Below are 25242 nucleotides of genomic sequence, written 5' to 3'. Positions count from 1 at the left end.
TGAATTCCCTCTCTAAATGATAGTCTTTTTCTTCAGAGCCATTATTGCTTTTTTGCCTCCATTCTTCTCTTGTGATAGGTATTTTGCTTGCAAGTGTTCTTGGGATCTCTGTAGTTGTATTTCTCAACTTCTTCATGGTATCAAAGCCTACATCTACTACTGCTTGTTCCTGATTTTTTAGAAGATTTTTTGGAGGGGAGGGTTTCAAGCTTTTTTTAGAGTTTTTTAATTTGCATCTAGGGAGTTTTTATTATTATTATTATTTCTGGTCATTTTGGGCTCAAATGGATCTCATTGTTGAGATTTGAACACCAAAAAAACCTCCATTTTCATATAAAATTTGTCCAAATTGGACAACTATGGCTTTGGCAAAAAAAATTCGATTTTGGCCCTTCTAGGGCACGAATTTTGAGAAAAAAAATGGGGCAATTTTACAATGTGCCTAGGCCGAAATTCACAAAATTTTGTGAAAAAAATCTTTAAAAAAACACATATAAAGGGGGGGGGGGCCTCTGTAGGTCTGTATGCTTGGTAGCAGGTCGTGGACTTGGCTCCCGCTTCCCCATGTGCTCAGGTCTTGTCGGCCTATGTCGTTGCCGCCCATGGCCCCGCCTCCTGCCGTCCCCTACTGCTCTGCCTACCATGGACCCGCCTCTCACCCACCGCCGACACACTACCGCCATGGACTCTCCTTCTGCCACTGTGGACCCGCCTCCTGCCTACCGAGACTCGTCCACCTCTTGGCCACCATCTGCCTCTTGCCATCTATCATCCGCCATCCACTGGTCTTCCACTGCCATCGGTCCCTACCTTCCGCTGGCCACTACCCAAATTTTTTCCAGCAACTGACATCTTTTTTCGATAGGTGAATTTTTTTCGATAGGGCATTGTAAGACAAATTTTTCTGGCAAGGGGGATTTTTCCGGGCATTGGATTTTTTTCCAACAGGTAGGGAATATTTTGGGAATATTCCATTGACATCAACACTATGTAGGCAGTCTTCAGGCCCCTTTTGGGCCCATCTGGAGCACCTTCAACCTTTTGGCCATATCTTGGGCACATGGAGGCATTTTTCAACAAACCTTATATCGTCGGAAAGCTCTTCCCAAGTTCTATCTAGATCTGGAGATTTGAATTTTTTCTCTTTCTTTTTTGATGTTGTTTTTTTTGTCAAAGCTAGAGATTCATTTTTGCACTCCAGGAGACATAGCTCGAGCATCCGATCTTCATTTTTTGAAAACTTTATATCATTGGAAAGATTGTCTTGTGCCCTTTCCAGTCATATGAGTTTTCTTTCCAGATTATGCTCCAGGTATATTTTATTCAATTTTTTTTTCTTTACAACACTCGTGAATATCTTGGATGTTTTAGGTCCTGGGATCTCTTTCTTTGAGTAGGATGTCTCATCTTTGGTTGTTCTTTCTATATTCCCAGCCTTATATCTCTTCTGATCATTGTAGCCATTTTTTTGTAAGCATTTTCTTTATGCAAATGCACTGAGATAAAGTGCCACTATGCATTGTATACTTGGGCTCGTGTGCCTTATTGTATATGCACTACATTATAAAGTGCCATGGGGGGGTTGATGTTTGCCTTTTTTTTCCATCTACCTTTGTCATGTGAGTGTTCCTTCCATAACATTAGCCTCATGATGTGTGTCAAGTGATTGTTCCTTCCATGATACTATGTACTTTCTCTGCACCTTCGATGTTCCTGGTTCTTCGTCATGCAGTTCTTGTTGGCCATCCTTTTTGGTGTACCTATCCCTCACCTTTGTCTGCATTATGTTGGGGTTTCTTTTGTTGTTCTAATGCTTCTTTGGTTCGTTGGATCAACTCTTTAGGCTTTGGTTTTTTATGCCATCTGTATCTTAGAGTTCAATTGTTTGCCTTCTAATTCAAGTAGTGTTATTTAAGGGCACTCATGCAGATTACAATCTTCTCTACCTCATCATCTTTTATTTTAGTGGAGGTTCTTCAGATTGACAATTATTCTTCAACAGTGTTTGCAGGTTCTTCATGCTTCAATGATTCTTCTACTCTTCTTTTGTTCCTATCTTTTTGGAACATTCTTGTTTGAAGGCTTCTTCAGTCCTTCTCTTGCTTTTTCATCTCTTTTTGGAGTAGAGTTTTTTCCCACGTGGTTTTCTCCATTTCTCTACTTTATAGAGATCTTTTGTGATTGGGCACCTCATCAAGCTTTGTTGCCGAGACCCAAATTTGCCTTCATCATGTAGTTACATTTTTTTGCTTCATGAATTTAGTTTTTTAGCTACTCCCTAAGTTCATCTTAAGGGGGGGTGTTAGAGTTATCATGTATTAGCTAATAATTATTTATTTAATTATTAGTCTATTATACTCTATGCTTAAGCTAAAATTAGGCATTCAATAATATTGTAGGTATTTAATAATTATTCTAATTATTAAATACACATTATCCCTTTAGGGTTTCTTTAGGGTTGCACACCTTTAGGGTTTTAAATTTCCTTTTATAAGGATTGTATTGTACTTTTTCATTAACTAATTCCCTCTCTGAATGATAATCTTTTTCTTTAGAGCCATTATTGTGTTTTTATCTCCAATCTTCTCTTGTGACAAGTATTTTGCTTGCAGGTGCTTTTGGGATCTCTGAAGTTGCATTTTCTCAACTTCTTCATTGTATACTTGGGATCTTGCACATCTTGTGCCTTATTGTACATGCACTATATTATAAAGTGCCATGGGGGGATTGATGTTTGCCTTTGTTTGCCATATACATTTGTCACATGAGTGTTCCTTCCACAACATTAACCTCATGATGTGTGTTAAGTGAGTGTTCCTTCCTTGACACTATGTACTTTCTCTGCACCTTTGATGTTCCTGGTTCTTCGTCATGCAGTTCTTGTTGGTCGTCCTTTTCGGTGTACCTATCCATCAACCTTGTCTGCATTATGGGGGGGTTTCATTTGTTGTTCTAATGCTTCTTTGGTTCATTGGATCAGCTCTTTAGGCTTTGGTGTTTTATTCCTATTGTATCTTCGAGTTCACTTGTTTGCCTTTGTTTTCCATCTGATTCGAGGAGTATTATTTGAGGGCACTCATGCATATTACAGTCTTCTCTACCTGATCATCTTCTATTTCAATGGAGGTTCTTTAGATGGACAGTTATTCTTCAACAATGTTTGCAGGTTCTTCATGCTTCAGTGATTCTTCTGCTCTTCTTTTGTTCCTATCTTTTTGGAACATTCTTGTTTGGAGGCTTCTTCAGTCATTCTCTTGCTTTTTCATCTCTTTTTGGAGTAGAGTTTTTTCCTAGTGGTTTTCTCTATTTCTCCGCTTTATAGAGATTTGTGATTGGGTACCTCATCAGGCTTTGTTGATGAGACCTAAATTTGCCTTCATTATGTAGTTGCATTTTTTTGCTTCATGCATTTAGTTTCTTAGCTACTCACTAAGTTCATCTTAAGGGGGGTGTTAGAGTTATCATGTATTAGCTAATAATTATTTATTTAATTATTAGTCTATTATACTCTACACTTAAGTTAAAATTAGGCATTTAATAATATTGTAGGTATTTAATAATTATTCTAATTATTAAATACACATTATCCCTTTAGGGCTTCTTTAGGGTTGCACATATTTAGGGTTGCTAATTTTCTTTTATAAGGATTGTGTAACACCATAAAACGGTTAGTTTGGGGGTTAGTCAAATCAACATAAAACTAAACCATTAAAAAGCATTATCAAGAAAGATTTAGCATAGAAGCATATTAGAGATAAAAACGAATAAACATTAAGACTTGACTCATGATGCTCCCTACGCCATTAGCTCTCCCTTGTTCCTCTCCTCTCCAAGTTCCCAAATGAGTGTAGCTCTCAGTAGCTTTTTGCACTATTTTTGGATGTCTTATGGAGATTCAAGAGTATGAAGTAAATACTCATGAAAATGCAAACATGAACAAGCTAAGAAATGAGATATTATGTAACTAACTAAGATTAATTTTAGACCAAAGTGAATTATGCTAAATACTCTCTAGATTTTACCATAAGCTATATGCATGCAAGTTTTTAGGATCTGGATTATGGAGAAATGGGCTCTATTTATAGAAAAAATGGAGCAATGGATGATTGAGATTGAGTAATCTCAACAAGGGTCAGGATTGAATGGTTCATGATCCATGTGAGGGCTTTCAACCCAATCCCAAGATGACAAGTGTCAACATGAGAGAGGTTGAGAGGAGAGGGAAGAAGCATTAAATGCTTGAAATGACCTGAGGATTAACTTGTGAGGTAAGGTTAAGGTTAGGTTAGAGTTATCCATTGGATAAAGCTTTTATCCAAGGGGTAAACTCTTGTGCAAGGGTTAAAGGGATAACCATGGTCAAAGCAATAAATGCTTGAGGAGACACATGGGTTACATGAGGGTTAAGTTAGGGGTCAAAGTCCTTAACCATGGGTGCAAGTGGAATTAACCATTAATGGTCATGTAAGAGCCATAATTGGTTTGGATGACTTTACATGTTAATTTGTTGAACACACAAAGCATTTATTGCCTTTCAAAGACTTTGAAGTCTTTGAGAAGTGACTCCAAGTTACTTAGGAATGTGACAATAATTAGGGGATGGATTAGGCTAATTAGGAAGGGGTTAGAAGAATCTAGAAGTGGGTTAGGATTGCAAGTAGATTTGGTGGGTGAGGGAAAATAAGATTTTAATTAAAATAAAATTAGTTTATTTCAACTTGTTGTCGCAACTTGCATTTGTAGGAAAATGCAAGTGGGGGGGGATTTATGTTTTTAAATAAATGTTTTATTTAATTTATTTAAAAGAGGAAAGGGGATTAAATTGAATAAATATGATTTATTCATTTAATTGAGTGTGAATTTGGTTTAATGAATTAATTAAAATAAATTAAATAATTTATTTAATTAATAGGAGAATGTTTGAAGATGAATTAATTAAATGTTAATTTAATTAACTGATGGCTAGTGCATTTTTAATCAAATAAATAACAAATATTCATTTAATTAAAATGGACAGATTTATGTGACTACATTTGCCCCTCTTTGAGACGATGCGGTTTATCATGTCGTTTCAAAGAAACAAAAACAGGTATGAAGAAATGCCCCATAAAATGTTAATTTAATGGGTGGTATGCCCGGTCGAGAGATGGGCTGAATTTTTTTGAAAAATCGGGCAATCTCTCGAAAAAGAATGAAAAGTGGAGGGGAGGTAAAACAGAAGAAATTAGAACTAATGATGAAAGAATGGGAGAAAATGGACTGAATACGAAGAAACAACAAGCCAATGAGTACCCATAGGTCATGCAAGAGATACAAAGCAGATGTAGTATGGGGTTTGGATTGATGCTATACAATTGATCAAAATTGGTTGGACAATCTGGTGCAATCGGTTTAATTGCCCTAGTCAAGTCAAAGTGTGATAGTTGATGTCAATTGGTCGGTTGGACAGGATAAAGTCTGAGTAAGTGAATCAAAGTGACCTGATGTGACTTAGACAATTGATGTAATTGTTCGATGAAGTCAAGTTATATGAAGCAAAATACTCGTTGAGATGTAGACAATTGATGTAATTGTCTATTAGATTGTGTTTGGATTGGTTGATCAATTGATAGTGTGTGTGTGAGATGGATGGTTGTGGTGAATCATAGCAGCCCTGTTGAGACTAGGTCATTGTGATTAATGCGTGATGTAGTCTAGGATTACCATGATCGATTACCTGTTGAGACCCAAAGATACTTGATCAGAGTATTTGTTGATAGTTTAGGTGTGTGTGAGTCGATGTACTTGTGCAGGCAAAGTAACTTGCTTGGCTTATATGATGATTTAGGAAAGGAAACACAACCCCTCCTATTTAGAGATGGATGGTGATGAACGTGGTTTGATTGATTTTGATGGGACACGATGTAGGGTATGTGATGTTGATTATCGAGATGGGGAGGGTGGGGGGGGGCTCGATGTTAGGTAGAAGAAATGGAGGACCTATGACTCATTCCTATGGAAGAAGAGGAAAATAGAGTATGCACCCATTGTCATTACTATGTATGAATGATATGTAGCTATTTATGAATGTATGGATGGATGGAATGCAACAGAATGCAATATATACAGATGAGATGAAATGACGATCCATAGTGTTTTATTTTCATCATTGAGCTTTAAAATGTTGTAAGAAAATACAAGCAACTTGACATAATGATTCAAGATGACCTGAGTATTCCTTTCATGGATTTTGATATAGCAAGTTAATACAAGCAATGTGATATAATGGATCAAGTTGACCTGAGTATTGCTTGTGGAATAGACAAGGATAATCTTCGTTCATGCACGACTTGGATCATCCTCCTTGATCTTGGGATGATCATATCTTGAGACAAGTGCATACCTTAATAAGAGACAAAAACCTTTATCCAAATTGGATGAGGTAGGAGGAACCAAAGAAGGAGCATTGTTCTTGTAAGAAAATAGTATATACATGAAGAATAAAGAATATGGATCCTTGGTAATGGTTCATGCTCAGATGGTCGAGGTATATGCTATAGTCAGCAAGCCATAGTGATCTATGATTGTATTTTGCCTATGATCACGTAGCTTAGTGAACTTCCCACGTAGACACCATTAGGACATGCCCCAGTACTTCATTGGAATAATTTGCAGAGGATACACAAACAATGTTGTAAGATCCTGATATAAATAACCCACAAATCAACCAAGTAGTTGATAGCTTAAACAAAATTTTCTGGTCAAAAAAAATGTCATCTTGTCTTTGTTTTGGTAAGGAAGGATGCATCCTTGTTGAAGATAGGTTGAGTGTTGACGTTGATTGTTTGGTTGATTGATAAGTGGTCATTTGTTTGGAGTATGTGGCAATGTTTGTTTGGTATCCGCTTTCAAGAATATATGTACAGGGTGTTGCCATGTTTTTGATTGATTTTTGATGTTTTATCACGTTTTTGGATTTTGTGATTGTTTTGAATGTTTTTGGTATTTTGAGAGACTATTTTGAATGTTTTTGGTTTTTGTGAGATAGTTTTGAATGTTTTTGGATTTTGTGAGATAGTTTTGAATGTTTTTGAATTTTGTGAGATAGTTTTGAATGTTTTTGGATTTTGTGAGATAGTTTTGAATGTTTTTGGATTTTATGAGATAGTTTTGAATGAAGAACCAATGAATCACAATTAATGCAGAATCCAATTCCATCAAATAGGTTAAGGGTATTGCCCCCAGTTTTAGGCATGACTTTGAAAAAGCGGGATGCAAGATGCATGAAGTACTTTCTTTATTATAGATCAATGACAAGCCATCGTTTGGGTGGATGGATGAGTGAATGAAATGAATGCAATCGCCATAAGTCTAAAAGACAATGCAGCCATAGTTGCTACGAGTGGTGCCTGTTTGCTAGGTTTTCACCATCGTACTTACCCAAGGTGCCACTGGAGTGGTTGTTCACCATTTGGATGCATGATTTTTCTTTGTTATTTTAATGTTTTTGTATTTTCTTCAGGTCATTTATCTGAATGTTTTTTTGGTATTTTTTCCAGTATATATGGGAGCCTGATGCTCTGTACAGCTTATGTATAAACCCATTTGAGGTGCATGTTGTTGATTGGATCTGCTAGCGGTTCTCCTTCTGAAGTAGCCAACTGATATGCCCTAGGCCCAAATATAGTAGTGATAACATATGAACCCAGCCAATTTGATTCAAACTTTCCCTGATGTTCTCTATTTGGTTGGTTATGAGGATTCTCTCAAAGAACAAGATCACCTACCTCAAATGTATGAGGTCGAACTCAGTGATTGTAGCTTCTACTCATGCGCTACTGATAGGCTTTGAGATGATTGTATGCAACTTGTCACTTCTCATCAAGTAGTTCTAAGTCCTGAAGACGTGATACTTTCTATGCTTCATCATCTATTAGATTATGCAAGGAAACCCATAGTGATGATATCTCAACCTCAATAGGTAAGATAGCCTCGGCACCATAGACCAATGAGTAGGGAGTTGCGCCTGTAGGGGTTCGAATGCTAGTTCGATATGCCCATAGTGCTGGATTCAGTTGAACATGCCAATCACAGCCGGCATCATTGACTGTCTTCTTAAGGATTCTCAATATGTTTTTATTCGATGCTTCAGCCTGACCATTGCCTTGTGGGTAATAGGGGGTGGAAAAGCGGTGTTGGATATGAAACTTTTCACAGAGCTCACAAACATCTTGATTTTTGAAAGGAAGCCCGTTATCTGTGATAATGGACATGGGGACACCATACCGGCAGATGATGTAATTAAGGATGAATGAGGTAATCTTCTTGTTGGTGACTTGGGTAATTGGAACAACTTCGATCCACTTTGTGAAGTATTCGATGGTGGTAATAATGAATTTGTGGTTGTTGGATGAAGATGGATGAATTTTACCCACAAGGTCAAGGCCCCATTGACAAAAAGGACATGGTGTTGTAATTGGTTGTAGTTCCTATGCTGGTGCATGTATCAGGTATCCATGGACTTGGCATTTCTTGCACTTTCTGACAAAGTAGTAGGAGTCTTTTTCCATAGATGGCCAATAGTATCCATTATGTAGGAGTTTCTTGGCTAGTGACAGACCACTTGAGTGAGTCCCACAAATTCCTTCATGTACCTCTTCCAAGGCCTTTGTTATCTCATCTTGCTCCAGACATCAAAGGAGAGTACCATCAAGACTGCGTCGATATAGGGTTTTAGCAATAATGGTATATCAAGCGGTTTGGCGAATGAAAGTTTTACGTTAGTTATTTGATTAGTTGGGAGGAAGGGTGTGATCATGGAGATAGGTGTAAAACTCACCATACCATGGGGATTCAGAACTGACAAGGTGGCATATCATCTCGGATTTAGGGATATCATAAGCATGAATCCAAAGCTATTCTACCAAGAACTCATAGCGTGTTTAATTATGTGGAAGATCTAGAAGAGATGCAATAGTAGCCATAGTGTTAGCAGCTGGATTCTGATCTCTGGATATCTGCTCAAAGGTAATTGTAGTAAATGATGCCTTTAGACTGTCCACCATTTGCTTGTATGACATGAGTTTATCATCCTTGGTCTGATATTTATCTATTGCTTGTCGAATGACCAGTTGGGAGTCGCCATATACTTATAGTTCTTGTAACTTCCATTGAATGGCTAGCCTAAGTCCTATGATCAAGGCCTCATATTCAGTTATGTTGTTTGTACAAGGAAATGCGAGCCTATAGGACTTTGGGATGTTGTCACCTTGAGGTGTGATAAATAGAATGCCTGCCCCCAAGCCATGCCTAGTGTATGAACCATCAAAGTATAGTTTCCATGGTTGTGCTTCTGTGATCATGAATATCTCTTCATCTGGAAAATTGGAAATGAGAGGATGATCGCCTGTGAGTGGTGCATCGGCCAACTAATCTGCAATGACTTGTCCTTTGATGGCTTTATGGTCCACATACTCGATGTCAAATTCACTTAGAATCATCACCCATTTAGCCAAGCAGCCTGTCAATGCTGCTTTACTGAGTAAGTATTTGAGTGGATCAATCTTTGCAATGAGCTGTACCTTGTGTGTTAACAAATAGTGCCTCATTTTAGTGGCTGCCAAGATTACTGCTAGGCAAGCTCTCTCAATAGGGGTGTAATTGAGTTCATAGCCAACTAGTGTGCGAGAGATGTAGTAAACAACAAACTCTTTCCCTTTTGCATTATGTTGTACTAGTAGTATACCCAATGTTGTACTTGTTGCTGAGATATAGAGTAACAGAGGTCTGCTTGGATCTGGTGGGATCAACAATGGGGTATTCATGAGATAGTCTTTAAGCATCTAGAATGCTTGTTGGCACCTGGCATCCCATTGAAAGTGGATGTTTTTGTGTAGCAGATGTGTAAAGGGGTGACACTTATCTACCAGTTGTGCAATGAATCTTTGGATGGATTGTAGTCATCCTTGTAATGTCCTTAGCTAACTGATGTTCTTCAGTGTTGGCATGTCCATGATTGCTTTGACCGTTGCTGGACCGACCTTAATGCCTTTGCTTGAGACAATGTACCCTAGAAGCTTCCCTGAGGTTACTCCAAAGACACATTTCTTTGGGTTGAGTCGAACATGATATTGTTCCAGTCTATCAAAGATTTTATCTAATATGTCAAGATGACCTTCTCTAGTGAGTGATTTTTCTAGTAAGTCATCAACATAATCTTCCATCATAGTATGCATCATGTCATGGAAGATGGTGGTCATTTCTCGTTGATAGGTTGCTCTTGCATTCTTTAGACCGAAAGGCATTACATTCCAGCAGTATGTGCCCCATGGGCATGTGCAAGTTGTCTTATGTTGATCCTTTGGTGCAATCTTTATCTGATTGTATCCTGAAAAGCCATCCATGAGTGAAAGCATGGCATGTCTTGCTATTAGGTCCACTATGATTTTGATGTTTGGTAGGGGGAAGTCATCCTTAGGACATGCCTTATTCAGATCTTTGAAGTTAGTGCAAATACGGATGCCCCCTTTTGGTTTGCCGACAGGCACAATGTTGGATATCCAATCCGCATAATCAATGGGTCTAATGAAGCCAACATCCAGAAGTTTCTTGAGTTCAACTCTGACTAATCTTGCTATCTGAGGATGCATCTTACAAAGTTTTTTCTTGATAGGATTGGCCCCTTCTGCTACTATGAGGTGATGCATGACTAAATCAGGACCAAGTCCAGGCATGTTCGCATATGACCATGTGAAGTTAATTTGGCACTTTTGGAAGAATTCGACAAACTTATGTTGTTCCTCTAAAGTTAAAAGAGATGCCAGATGTATGAGGTGAGGACTTTCAAGAGTCCCCACATTGTATTCTTTGGTTTCTTCAATGAGAATCATTGATCATTCCCACTATGTGCTACAAGGAAGGATGTCAAACCTTTCATCCTTAGGTGCCTTAGAGAGGTTTTCATCATTGGATATACTCTTTCTTTTTACTTTTGTTGAATGAAACAGTGCCATGGTGTGGTTTTCACTAGAAGATCCATGTTTTATTATTATATTTTTGCAGCTGAAAGGTTTGGCATCCGCCCTAAAATATGTTGTGCTATCAAGTTCTATGGTGAATCCAGCTTTGCGATCCCCGCTTGGTATGTTATCCCATAGTTACAAAAAGTCAATGATTGCCTCATGATTTTGGAAATGGTCAAGACATGGGGGATTAGGGTGGTTCCATTTGATGAGTTCAGGATGGATAATAGGCATTACTTCATCGATTAGGTTAAGTTCATTAGATGTGTCAGTGAGGGTTAAGACATTATGGTGAAGGTCATTGATGGTACTCTCCCTATCAGAATTAGGCATAGGATGTGACGTAGGGTCTGTGGAAGAAGTTTCCAACTTAGGAACCCAAGAGGTCTTTATCTGTGCTTCTCCATAAACAGGGATGTCTTTGCGAGGTGGAGGTAGTGATGTGTCTTCCTCATCTGAAGTATTAAGCTAGATGGAACCAAATTCCCATTCATGTGAGTCAGTCTCTGAATCACTTTCCAGCATTCGATTACTATACCATACTGGGATGTCCTTTGTGTTAAACATTGTAGGTGTGATCGGTTGATGTACCTTTATAGATGAAATGATCAGTGTTGCAGGAAGGATGATGGGGATCAATGAATCCGATACGGGGAGTATCGGTAGTGTTGACTCTGTTGCTTCTACTGGAACTGCTAGTGTTGTAGATGTTGTTGTGGGTTTTGATGTAGTTATTGCTACTAATGGTGCTACTGATGTTATTGTTGCTGCTGATGGGATTGCTGGTTTGATGAGTGGGATGATTGGTCTTATAGGCAGTTGTGCAGGGATTTTGAGCCTCAGTGGGGCAGTTGGGATGGTGTTTGATGTTGCTTTTATGATAAAAGGTGTCCTCTTTACAATAGGTTGATATAGTGGTTTGTTGGATTTTCCTTTGAATCTGAGCTTAGGAAAGATCTCCTTTTGAAAGCCTAGGCCTGTATTATCCTTGGGCTTTAATTTCGACAGTAGTGGTTCATGTCTTCCTTATTTGCAAGGTCCCAAAGCACTCTGACCATTATAACCCATTCTTTACATAATGAGGAGGCCTTTGCCATACTGATCCATGGGAAGTGTAGCTTGCAGCATATTGATGGTGATGGGATCTTTATAGATCCATTCCGCTACGTCCTCATCTCTAGTTTGTTCTTCTTGACTCTTCCCAAGGATGAAAGGCGCCAAAGTACATGCTGGCATGATCAGTGGAGTTTGAAGTAACTGCTGAGGTTTTCCATTTGTTCTAGGAGAAGTGGGCATTTGTCCCACACAAAAGAGTTGACTCAAATTGTATTCCCCAGGACCTTCCTCTGCTATTTTCATCTTCATCTTTTCTTGCTTGGGTATAGTGGTGTTTGCACTGGCAAGAGAAGCTGGACTTATGTATGATGTAGAGGAGATGGCTTCTCTATTGTTAGGAACGATAATCTCTGGTTAATAACTGCTATTATGACAATATGCAAAGGGATTTGCATCACCTAGGATTGTGATCTCTACACCGTTATGTGGTTATAGTTACAATTTGTTCACTGGCATCGTATAGGTGATTCACAGTATAATTATACGCGGCTTGCATATAATTGGTGGTATCTATGTTTCTCCCTGAAGTAGAAGGACCACTTTGATCTTGTGATGGAAGTGGATTCTTAAACATAAGATGATCATTGTTTGCTGTCTTTGGGTTATGTCCTTCGATTTCAATTTCACCTCAGTTAATAAGATCCTAAATAAGATCTTTCAATTTGTGACAATTGCTTGTCTTGTGTCCTCTCCCTTGATGGAAATCACAATGTTTCATATCCCTCCACCATGCAGGTTTGACTTGAGGTTCATAGTTTGATGTTTTGGGTAGGGTGACCAGATTTTGAGAAATTAGTTGTCGTAATACTATTTCGATGGGTTCCCCTAAGGGAGTGTATGTTCATTTTTATTTTTGTTGATGAGGTCTAGGTTCATCGTGAGATGTAATGCAGCCTTGATTTGGAGGAGCAACTGTGTTAGTCTGAGGTGGGGGATTTTGTCCTACAAATCGAACTACAGGTTGTGCACTTTTGATAGTTCTTGCATCCACAACCCCGTCATTGACAACATTTTTGTTTTTCTTCCAAAAGCTTGGTTTGTCACTATTGAAGCGTGGGCAAGGACCATCCTTTGGTTCATTATAGATTTTGATAAGTCCTTTCTTGATGAGAGCCCGCTCACATTTTAAACCTTTTGTGATCATGTCATTGAAAGAGTTTGTGTCTTTAACATCCAAGTGAAATTCCATTTCTTCGTTTAAGTTGGAAATAAATATTTCCACTAGTTCTTGTTCAGGTAACTAAAGAGAACATCTGCTAGACATTTGATGCCATTGTTGTAGGAATACTAAGAATAGTTCACTTGGTTTTTGTTTAGTGTTACATAGATCAGCCATGGTGATATCACGTTCAATGTTATGAGAGTAATGAGACAAGAACTTCTGAACTAGCTCTTCAAAGGTCCTAATGCCACCTGGTAGTCGGGAAAACCATGATGTGGTTGTTCCTCCCAAGCTTTGGGGAAAAAGTCACATTAGGTATGTGTCCTCGTATGCCACTTCGAGGCAAGCTGAATGGAATTCTCTGACATGGTCACGAGGATCTCCTTTTCCTCTATACTTTTCAAACTTGGGTGTTTCGAACCCTCGTGGAAAAGGTGACATATAAAGATTGCTATCAAAGGGATAGGGACAAATGTCATTGAGTGAAAATTGATTAGTCTTTATGCCACTGTGAAGTTGTTGGGCAAGATTTTCAACTTTTTGTTGTAACATCTCTATGTCATTTGGAGGAGGAGGTGGTGGGTTACCTCGAGGAATGTTATATCTGATGGGATCTCTACCTCTTTCTTCCTCATGGCGACTTTGTCATTCTGATGCTTGTCTTAGTTGTGCAAGATCAAAGTCAGAGGGGAGTTTGGCTCCTTCTTGAGCAAGCTTTAAAAAGTGACCATCCGCATTGCTCCTGAGTATTTCATCAAAAAGTCTGTTAAAGAGAGGGTTGTGTTGAGCCCTTTCTATTGTTGCAGGCGTAGGAGTACTTGGGTTTTCATCATTTGCATTTCCTCCAAGTGCTTCTTGAAATTCATTGATATTTTCCTTCTCTTCTTCTTCTTCAATTTCTATTTCTCGTTGCCTTGACTGTGATCGGGTATTCAAGTCATTTTGTTTACAAGTTTTTGTTGAAGTTGGGTGAAAATGATGATGAGTTGTTGATAAAATGAAAGATTAATGGTTGGTGAATTGTTTTGCATGTGGATCTCTAGCACTCAAAGGTAGATGTGACTGAAATTATTTCTTTGAATTGCTTGTTGTTTTTAATAAGGTTTGTTGTGATAAGGTTTAGAGAAATCAGAGATGTGTTACAGACTTAACTACCTAGTAATGAGAGGATTCACTCATAAACTAGTTTTTAACCTGCGTAGATATGTCTCTTAGGATGAGCTTATCCTAGATGTAGAAACAATATAAAAGAGATGTTTTGTTGTTTGAATCAAGCAATATCTAAAAGAGAACTTAGGACAAGAACCTCTTAATGTTTTGAGAGTTGAAACAGATTGATGATGAAGTGAATGTGGGAATGGATGAGATGTTTTAACTTCAATAAAATCTTTGTGTCACAAATGGAACAAATTCTACCTCTTCCCTTTTGGGAGTTGGTGGCATTTCTCAAGCTACGTTGTAAGTGATACAAATGTCTAGGAAGAAGTTGGGATTGATCTTGCCTCCTTGGTTTTTGTGATAACTCAAAGCTCTATATTGCATAAAATCTCTGTGGTTTAATGACTCTGAATCAAATTCGTTTGATTTGCCTTGAAGGTATAGACGCATGTGACATAAAAAAGCTCTATGAGAGACAAAGATTTGTCTATTTAGATAGAAGAATTTCCTCCTTTTGATCAAAGCTTTTGAGTTCAATGGTCTTCTTTTCAACTTAATGTTTTGATCAAGATTCTTCTTTCTCAAGATGTGAAGAATGGTCATAAAGTTTGATACTTTTCTTTGTTTTTGATCTTTTTGGTTGTTTTGAAAAATGTTTGATTGGATGAATACTTGTTTTGATTTTTGGATTTTATGATGTTTCTTTGACAAGAAAACAAAGCAAGCACACAAACACAAGAATGTTGCCTCAAAGGCACAAATGTGTATGGGTCTAGATCAACCCAATCCTTGGACTTTTTATGACCCTTTCCTTTGAGTGTATTTTTAGGTGTTTTTCTTTTCCATAGCCTTAAGTCAGCTCAATTTGCACTTGGTCTTGACTAAAATGAAAACACTTCAAACACTTTGTATCCCTAAGGTCAAGTGGCCAGTTGCGATAAATTTAGCCCACATCTTGATATTTCTTTGAGTTTGGTACTACATACCTTATGAATCCCGTCGTGGCAAGTAAGGATGTGATATACTAAGTCTTGCACAAGCATAACAAATAGATGATCCCTATGATGGGGGAGTCACCACTTTTATCAAGCCACAAGTGATTTTTCAAAAAGCTATGTTTCTACTCAAGGAAATATGTATGGTGAGTATCTTGGGAGGAAAACCATCTATGCTCTTGCACTAAATTATATCACAAATATCCTCAATCAATAGAATGGGTGGGATACTACTTAAAGGTGTTTAGTAATTTTTGATTTTTTTGGACATAAGTTCATTTTGCAGTGACTCACTTAAGAGCCTTGTAACTTGAGGTGGGGTCCATTTGTCCTTTCAACAAGTTACATTGTAGGAACAACTATACCCAAGGCTACAACTTTCGCTCTCACCTGATTTCTATAGCAGCTCGAAGGATTTACCACGCGAGGTCATTCCCAAGAGTGATGTGTCTCTTGGTAGGCCTCTCTTAAAAAGAAAAAAATTGAGTGTTACTAACACTTTTCTCTTGCACCTAGGACCACGAAAGCCAAGGGAGAGGATAGTGTGTGTTAGAAGTAGGACCACTCGACAAACTCTTTGCACAAGTGTACCATGTTAGGGATCCCACAAATATTGAGAGGGGGGGTGAATCAATATCTAACTAGTAATTAGAATTTCTTAATTTAAAACATGCAAAACATAATATAACAGAGTACCGGTATACAAGAAATAATGCAATAAACAGAATCAAGAACATCCACATGAAAAGCACAACATAACACAAGATTTTAATGAGGAAACCCGGTGTGGGAAAAACCTCGGTGGGATTTGTGACCCAAAATATTCACTCACTGGCCAATAAGAGAATATTACTTACAATAGGGGCCTGCACATGCAGGAAGGCCAACTGCCTAGAGCTCACTGCTCAATGGGAAGTCTCACTGACTTACAATAAGGATTATACTAATCCAATAACTTGTACTGCTTTACAATAGCATCTTCAATGTTAGATTTAGTACCGGTTCCTGCTTTGTTCTTTACATATACCCCTTAACCTACATTTTGCACAATAGGTCTGCCTAATATTTTTCCTTAATGCATCTTCTCATTCATTTCAAATGTCTACAATGATCTCTTTTATATATAAGAGTCATTTTACAATTTTCCAAGTCGGCTTACAATAATAAACAAAATATTATATAACAAAATCATGTCGGCCTCTGTATCAGTATACTTCTTTTCTTCTGTGCCGGTGTCGGTGTCTTGAGTGCTGGTGTAGAGTGTAATCTGCTGATACCGGTATAATGTCTTTGCCAATGCCATAGGATTGCAAGGTTGCCATCAATGACAAAACCTTCAATCACATACAATGTCTCATTGGAGTGTGCATTTGCCAACAATCTCCTCCTTTGGCATTGATGGCAACACTCATGAGAAATTTCAAAAAGTATATCCAAAAATGTGTAGTCCAAAAATGTTACCAAAAATGTGAGAGCTCCCCATGAGCATATAATTCCTGTGATTTGAATTTTCTCATCCCACTACTCCCCCTTTGGCATCAATGACAAAGGTTGTCAATATTTTAGTAGAGTTTGTAGTTTCAACTATCCATAAACTCAACCTTGTAGCTGGGTAGTTATGATTTGAAAAAGATCTCCCAAAATCAAGTTTATACTATCCATAAACTTTTTGCTATCCTTTATTGATGTCTCTATTCTATTCACTATACCGGTGAGATGCTGCAAACGCTCTGCTGGTGTTTTGCTTCCCTATATTAGTGCCTTAGAAATTTCCTTCCCCAGAGATGCTAGATAGTCCAATCTTGGACTTAGTTTTGATCTCAAATGTTTTGCCTTACTTATTATTCTTTCTTTCTCTCTTTCCAATTTGAGTAGTTCTTCCTCAAAATTTGATATCTTCTCCTCAAAAACTAATAGTGTATCAGGTGAGTTGACAAAACTATTTGCAAGTTTATTGATCTCATCCTATACCTTGCTCATTTTCTTGTCTATATCTATAGTCAAAAATTTTGTTTTACAGGTATCTTTGTACAGATTTTTGTACTCTTTCAACAAAATGCATAATTCTGGTAGAAGTGTGTCAAAATCTCTGTTACACTTCTTTATTTGCTCATCAAAGAATTTTTGAATTTCAATTTCTACCTATCCTTCACTGAATCTTCCTTTATTTTCTCAATGTTTTCTTTGATATATTTACACAGTATATCTAGTTGTCCTAAAGAATCTTTGTTATCTATATTACACTTGGGAGCAATTACCTTCAAAATTGGTATGGTATCATCAATTGCTTTGTAAGCTTGTGAGTTGCAGTCAGTCATTTTCTTGATAGAATCTAGTAGTACCTCAGTCACATTTGTTGATTTGTATCCTAATGATGATCCAACAATCTGAGTATCGGTGGAAGTAACCAAGCTTGTATTGACCTCTGGTAGGTCTATTTGTGTCTGCATTTCTTTAAGCAATGGTTTTTCACTAGTTGTCGGTGGCACTGTTTCCTTATGTACCTATTCTGGTTGTTGTTGTTCTGGAGCCTTTAGGTCTATTTGTTTCTCTATGTGTTGCATTTACTCAGTCTTTGACTCAGTCTCTACCTTTTGTTATTTATCTTTTGTCGGTTTATCAGTTTCCCTTGCTACCGGAGTCTCACTAGCCATATTTGACTTATCAGTTATATCTTTGTCTACTACTATGTTGATCTTCTGAGTATCAACATCCACAGTATATAGGACTTCAGAATTAGGATTATTATCCTCTACATCCATACTCTTAGTTGCCAGTTTAACTTCAGTAGTTGTTGTTTTTACCGGTGGAGTATTTAAAGAAGGTGGGGATAAGTTGTCTCTAACTTTGATACTAGGTGGTCCACCAACTTTACCTTTCCCCTTGTCTCTGTCTTTCTGATAAACCTTTATAGGTTTGGGGTTCCTGTACTCTTCTTGTTTTTCTTTCTCAACCAGGAATATATCCCATCCATTTTCTGTTTCCTCTGTCACCTCATTAACTCTTCCTACCATTAAAGCAACGTGTCAGTGTGTAGTAGAAAATACTGTTCGGTTTGCTTGAGCAATTAGGTCATCAATTTCTTGTGGAAAGTTTACCGGATATATAGCAAGTAAATTTTCAATCTTTATTTTCTTATCCAATTCTATCACTGCTTGTCTTCTTGCCTCTAGTCTTTTGAATAACTCATCAAGAATTTCATTGACTACTTCCATCAAAAATTTCTTGTACATATCCATATGTAATATAACACTATTTTCAACTTGCTCCTTTTCATCAGCTGTTAGAGTGTCATATATTTTCTCTATGTTCTTCAATTTACCTTCCTTTGTGATTTCATTCAGTAGTATATCAAGAGGGGCCAATTCTTTGTTTGTCCTTTTCTTCTTCTTGGGTGTTAGTTTCTTCTTTGGTGTGGCCTTTCTTACCAGAGATCTCACTGCTTGTTGCTTTTGCCTTGTCCTTCTGGGTGAGGGTTTGGTTGCCAGTGATGGATCTCTTTTCCTTACTACTCTTTTAATAGTTGCAGGCACGTCACTTTCTGAAGAAGTACCTACCGGTGATAGGTGAGTTTCAGGTTGTGGAGCTACTAACTCATCCTCTATTAAACCGGTTTTCTTCAATACATCTTCCTTGATGGCTTTTGCTTGTCTGGAGCCTTTCCTTACAACTACCTCAACCTTTTTCACCCTTTTCTTTGATTGAATTTGTCTTTCAATATTTTTTGGACTACCAAATACTTCTTCCTTAGGTTCTCGGGGGGCTTCCAGAAGTGCTTTGGCATATGTTTCAATTATGTGATCATCTATTTCATAGCCCATCTCGGTTACCCAAATTGTCCTTGGGATGACTGCTTCCATCCAGATTTCATCTTTCTTGATGACAAAGCATATTTCATCTTTGTATTTGTCTACAATCTTCTGTGATAACCTAACTCTTTTCTTCATTTTGGCCTTTAATGCTTGAAAGAAGTCATTAATATTGTTTTCCTTGTTCTCACCCATGTTATCGAATAGTTCTGTTAATTGTTTGCCTACCTGTATATCATATCCAAGTTCTTTGTAACCTATATCGGGAACCTATTTTGTTATGTGTAGCATCAGACATACTAACAAATTTCCAAACCTAAAAGTTCCTTTCTTGTCCTTCTTGATCTTTCCAAGGTTGTCAATTAATTCATCCTTTAACCACTCACATATATCAATTTTTGCATTATCTGTGACCATGTCATAAGCACTTTTAATGCATAAACTTGAAACTAAATTAAGTCTATTAGCATGAGTAGCTTTATACCCTAATATCATACTGATGAATCTCACATTGATATCTGTTACATCATTAACTCTTAGAGACCTCTTGTCGAATGTTGCACTAGTTAGGTTTATAACTAGGTCATTGGAAACCTTCTTGGTTTTATCTGGTCTTTTACCAGTGGTCTGTAACCCTGTGACAGCTTTCACAGCTTCCTTGGTGATCTTGTGGATTGCATCTAACTAGAAAAATTCTCCATGTACCCTATTCAAGACTATCCTAATCACATCCTTGGGGAATTCAGGAATGCTAAGGATCTCTGTAAATCCTAGGGTCTCAATGATCTTGTGTTCATCTTTTACATTGCCAGTATTATCACATATCACAGTTTTATACATGTTTTTAATTTCCTCATCTCCTAACTCTTCAATGTTATAGTGGATGTGCATTATGGGGTCTTCAGCATAAACAACTCCCTTAAGAATTTGAGAAAAAGCACCTAAGGTATCATCCTTCTTTGCTATCTCGAGAACTAACTGAAATATGGGCCTAGGCCTTTTTATCACTTCAACAACAATAGGGTTTGCTATGTATTCAATTGCAGAGGTGGATGCCATGATTAAATACCTTTTACTGCCTTGGATGGATGATTTCTTGGAGTGTTCTTGCTTCTTGCTCGAAATTCCTTAGCTCGGAGTCTTCATGCTCTTTGAAAATTTGAAATCTCAGAGAAATGAAATGGAGCCAAAACCTTAACTTTATAGTGTCTTTTCGCCATCTACCACATTAATTGCATGCCAGTTAAGTATTCACTTAACATTGTTTGCCGGTAATAAGTAATTTCCAACTTCTTATCTCTAACCGAGGGAAAAATAGCACATGTATCAATAGATTGCCAAACCCTCAAGGAAATTTTCTTCAATTTGATGAAGAACTTCCTACCGGTGGAGCACTACTCTATCCTTTCGGTGAAGCATCACTCTATCATACCGGTGAAGCATTGGTTTGTTCTACCGATGGAGGAGTATTCCCAATATTTAGATAAGCTTTTCTAATCCTTTGTTTTGAGAATTCTTGCTTCACCTCTTCAACTTTTTCTTTACCTTTCAAGCTAGAACTTTTGTTGTCTACCAGTGTTCCTTTACTTCTACAGAATTTAGCAATATGCCCAATCTTGTTACATGCATAACAAGTTACATTATTCTTCTGAATAGCTTTCCCATAACCTATACCGATTTGTGTTCTGCATTGATTAGATAAATGTCCAAATCTTCCACAAACATAACATCTCACATTCATTCTGCAGTTTTCAGAGTTGTGACCTACTTTGTTGCATTTAGAACATTGACTGGTGGGTGTGTTGATATTCTAATAATTTCTAGATCTACATTCATTTTCTCTATGACCATACTTATTACAGTTAAAGCATTTACCATTGAATTTATAAGCATTAGGTTGTCTTACCGGTTTGCTGTGATCCTGAGTATTTGCAATACCAAAGCTTTCACCAACTTCATAGCCAATTCCAGAAGTGTCACCTTTAGATTTTTTATTCTTTAGCAAGGTGCAAAGTTCCTCTGAGCTTTTCTTGAATTTTTCTTTATGTTGATTTGCAGTTTCTAGTTCTCTTTCTAAGACTTCTTTTTGTCTCATCAGTTCATTTGAGTCATTCTGAGTATGCATCAAATCCGTCTTCAACATGTCATTTTCATAGCTAAGTCTTGTGTTCTCATTTGCTACATCACTTAGTCTTCTGGTCAATTCTTCTTCATTCTTCTGCCTATCCTCAATCTCTTTACAAAATCTCATAGTCATATCCTGCATTTCATTTTTTGTTGTCATGTTCTCTTGTTTCAACTTGCTTATCATATCATTAAGTGATTCCTTTTCATCATTCTCATTTTACAAATTTTCACAAAGTTATCTTCTCTTATTTCTTGCAATAGTAAGATTTTCTTGAAGTGCCTGAATGATTTCCTGAGCTGCCCTTAAATCATCTTCTAATTTGATATTTTTCAATTTCTCGGCATCATAGTTTATAAGAGCTCCTTCAAGTTGCTTCATCAGATTTTCCATCTTTACAGTGTCAAGATCTTCCTCAAGTTGTTAGGCTTTTGAAAATAGAGGACCAGGCTCTGATACCAATTGTTAGGGATCCCACAGATATTGAGAGGGGGGGGTGAATCAGTATCTAACTGGTAATTAGAATTTATTAACTTAAAACATGCAGAACATAATATAACAGAGTATCGGTATGCAAGAAATAATGCAATAAATAGAATCAAGAACATCCACATGAAAAGCACAACATAACACAAGATTTTAATGAGGAAACCCGGTGTGGGAAAAACCTCAGTGGGATTTGTGACCCACAATATTCACTCACTGGCCAATAAGAAAATATTACTTATAATAGGGGCCTACACATGCAGGAAGGCCAACTGCCTAGAGCTCACTACTCAATGGGAAGTCTCACTGACTTACAATAAGGATTATACTAATCCAATAACTTGTACTACTTTACAATAGCATCTTCAATGCCAGATTCAGTATCGGTTCCTGCTCTATTCTTTACATATACCCCTTAACCTATATTTCGTACAATAGGTTTGCCTAATATTTTTCCTTAATGCATCTTCTCATTCATTTCAAATGTCTACAATGATCTCTTTTATATATAAGAGTCATTTTACAATTTCCCAAGTCGGCTTACAATAATAAACAAAATATTATATAACAAAATCCTGTCGGCCTCTGTGCCGGTATACTTTTTTTCTTCTATGCTGGTGTTGGTGTCTTGAGTGCCGGTGTAGAGTGTGATCTACTGATGCCGGTATAATGTCTTTGCCGGTGCCATAGGATTGCAAGGTTGCCATCAATGACAAAACCTTCAATCACATACAATGTCTCATTGGAGTGTGCATTTACCAACATGCCAAACACAAAAGACACTTGTTCTTTTTAACCCATCATCGCAATGTGATCTATTTGCTACTTGGAGATGTTGCTCCAACAACCATGGTGTTCTTTTTAGCCAAGATAGCAAAATTAAGTGTTCATTTTATCCAAGATTGTAAAATGATTGTTCTTTTTAAACTTGAAAAATAACAAGTGGATTGTTCTTTTTAGCCCATATTTTAAGATGTGAATGTTCATTTTAGTCCATATGGCAAGATGTGTTTGTTCTTTTTACCCAAGATTGTAACAAAATGATAATGTGATTGTTTCTTGTAATCGATATTGTAAGATGTTAATGTTCTTTTTAGCACAATGCGAATGACTATCCTAGGATTGATCCATTTGCACTATTAAAATAAGCTAACCAAAAACAAGATTTACAAAGTTGAAAGTCTATCGAAAACCTACAAGCAATGTGTTAGAAAAACACTCCTCGATGTCTTGCACAAGATGTAAACCCAAAATTAGTCTTTAAAGTCAAAAATAGATTGATACTATCGAACAAATTAACATGTTGCCAAATATTAATCTAAAAAATTAATCTAATCACACTTACCAAAATTAGACTTAAATAACAAAAAAAATCTAAATAAAAGAACAAAACTTAACTACTTAAACTAAAATTTAAAAACTAATTAACAAACTTAAGTTGAAAAACTAATTTTAAAAAAAATAAAATAAAAACTAACTAATTAAAAAAAAATTTAAAACTAAATAAATAAAAGAAACTAATCAAAAACTAACTATTAAAAAGAAAACAAGTTAAAAACTAACCTAACAAAAGAAACTAATTAAAAACTATTATAAAAGCTATTCTAAATTAGAAAAATAAGATAAAAGAAATACTCCTTTAGCCTCATCCATGTGGGCCTTGAAAGATGTATCCATTTTTTATTTATTGTTTTTTAAAAGAACCTTTTTGGTAAGATATGCTTAAAATGGATTTGTTGGAAAGACTTTAGAAACTCTCTTACAACCGTAAGTTGTAAATATGCACAAAATAATTTGTTGAAATGGCGTTAAAAAGATTTTCTGTGCAAAGTGGTTTCTAAGCATGAAGCTCGATTCCCAGTCTCTATGAGCAGCCGCCCTTGCCTCAAAGAGATGTCATTTCAAGGATTGCAATGATTGTACACCATGCACACAATAGGTTCAATGAAAATATGTTTAGGAGTTGTCAAGCAAATACAATTCGTAGGTGGAAAGTTCAAATTTGACATCTGTTGTTAGCAGCCTCACTTGCCTGTTCAACATAAAAGCCTGAAAGAGATGTCGGTCTCTTGGACTATGTGTTTGCAGGATATTTACGAAATGGATTAAAATGCTGCAATAGCCCTACAAAACGTGACAGGTCAATATTCCTGCAAAATGTAAAAGCATAGAAAATAGTACAGTTCGATAACAAGCCATTAAAGAGATGTCATTTCATGGATTGGATATGCATGAAATGTATTTGTTGAAAAGGTCTTTTGGAACTATTCATTGTCAAAGTACACTACCCACTAACTTGTAATTGGTGAAGCCAGTCGATGTATTTGAGATTGATTCGCTCTGCAATCCTCTTGCACACGAAGTATGAAAATTGCCACAGATAATCAAAACACCCCTTCAATACAACATATGATCAAGCAAAAAAAGATGTGAATAAAATCTCTTAACATTTCAATGTAAATCAATGAAATAATATAACTCAAACATCAATGAATGATGTGCCATGCTTGGAAATCGTGACTACTAACGACGTCCCAATATACATCAAGCGGCCAAAATGATGATAGATTCTGCGCATTTGGTAGGTGGAAAGCTAAGTTCCATGACCTCTCACTACCTGTACGTGCGTGGGAGATTTGAACATGGGTATGGGTGTCGAAGGATAGCCAAGTTTTGTGAAACGCTGCAGTTGCAATTTCCCTGGTCGATATGCCTGCAAAATGTGGAAACATAGACAAAGGCAAAGTTTTCTAACACAATGCCACAAAGAGATGTTGACTCAAAGAAATGTTATCTCATGGAGTGCGTGATTGCAAGATTTGTACAAAATTAAATTGTTGAGAAGGCTTTAGAAACTTCCAGTTTTGTTTTGAAATCATATGATGCGTTTTTTAAAAACTTTCAAGTAAAATGCCATTTGACAGGCATAAACCAGAGTCTACCTCCCTACCTATGTTGTAAATGGATCTTATAAACAAGGAATGGACAAGGATCACAACATAAAAGCACTAAATTGAACTATTGGACCAAATTCTTGAAACTAAAGAGATGAATGTGATCGACAGATTTAAAACAACAACTTTTGCTAGCATCCTCCACAGTTTTGTGTGAATAGTGTAGCATCAATTTTGAGCACTAATGATGGAGTAATGTTATAACTCTATTCCCATAAACCAATCACAAGTGTATTTGAACAGTTTAAAATATGAAACATGCAACTTTATGATGTATTCATGTGTGACTCCTCAACTTGACTCCGAATGAGAAATGAATAGAGGATTGAATTAAATACCAACCACCATTAAGTCAAAATAGTTAGAAAGATTGTTAGTTGCCATGACAAATCACAGATACATTCATTTTATTAATAACACATTAAGAAAAAAATCAG

Source organism: Cryptomeria japonica, chromosome 8 (assembly GCF_030272615.1).
Source record: "Cryptomeria japonica chromosome 8, Sugi_1.0, whole genome shotgun sequence".
NCBI classification, from domain to species: domain Eukaryota; kingdom Viridiplantae; phylum Streptophyta; class Pinopsida; order Cupressales; family Cupressaceae; genus Cryptomeria; species Cryptomeria japonica.
The sequence above is the reverse complement of the archived record's forward strand: the minus strand, read 5'-3'. Positions refer to the sequence as shown.